Raw genomic sequence first — 1,204 nt, forward strand, 5'->3', positions numbered from 1 at the left:
TAGACCTTGAGCCTTTCAATGTTTTCTATATCACAGAATCAAAGAATTTGACTGGATTTAGGATTGTGAGGAAGGAGTTTATGTTTGGAGGCACGTACTTGCTAAAAAGAAACTGAACTGCATACTGACCAAAGCCTTTGTATCAGTGAGCTGCTAAATTTCCTGTTGAAACTGGAAAAAAATATTGATGTCTTTTATTCTTTTTCATGATACAATGTTTCTAGAGGCCATTATAGTGACACAGTTGTGCTGGAAAAGGCACTGCCTCAAAGACAACCCTAGAATGAGCATCACTATATGCCTAGATGGGAGCTAGGACTTAAAATAGCAAGTATCTCTTCATTTAACCTGCTTCTTGGGAATTTCCTAGTGATCAAGTCCAGGAGTTTAACTCAGTGCCCAGTAAGCATGAAGCCTGCTCTGCTAGCAGGATAGGAAGGAGGAGAGGTGTGTGAAGGAGATGCTTCTGGCCTGCAGGACAAGCTTTATCATGTGCTGATACTGCATATGCCTAGGGAGCCTTGGAGTAGCAGCTCTTGCAGTGAAGCATCTGCCATCCCAGAAGGCAGAATGGACCTCTGTGTGGAAAAATACAGATTATGGCCTGAACAGGAGACCAGTCTATGAGAAAGGACTCATGTTGATACAAGCTATAATGTTATTATTAAGTTTGCTAGTGTTAGTTGATAGCCTGCAATTTGGTTGAATAAATTTGTCTCTGGACCAAATTATCTACTTAGAAGACAGAAGTAGAAGGAAGTTCTACTGAGTTTTTGTACCAAGAAAATAAGGAGAAATCTGTTTCCAAGCAGAAGCAAAGATGCAACATACGGCTGGTAAAACTTCTGTATATGTCACACAAGTCATATATATAAGCTGAAGATATTATGTGCAAAGTATACATGAGAGGAGGAGCCCAACCCCCATGCATCAAGACCTGATAATCATCAAATCAGCAAGGTAGGAAAAGACCTCCGAGATCATCCAGTCCAACTGTCCTCCTATCATCAATATTTTACCACTAAACCATGTCCTCCAGTACAACATCTAAATGTTTCTTTAACACCTCTAGGGTGTATGGGAACTGCTGAATCATGGCCTGAACCTCTGATTAATCACCTGAGGTGAACAGTGAGTCAGCCATGTGAGCACAGATGAAGGCAATTCACCTGTGCTGTCAGAAGGGGTGAGCCTGGCTCCACCT

This window comes from Meleagris gallopavo, chromosome 1 (assembly GCF_000146605.3).
Source record: "Meleagris gallopavo isolate NT-WF06-2002-E0010 breed Aviagen turkey brand Nicholas breeding stock chromosome 1, Turkey_5.1, whole genome shotgun sequence".
Classification (NCBI taxonomy): domain Eukaryota; kingdom Metazoa; phylum Chordata; class Aves; order Galliformes; family Phasianidae; genus Meleagris; species Meleagris gallopavo.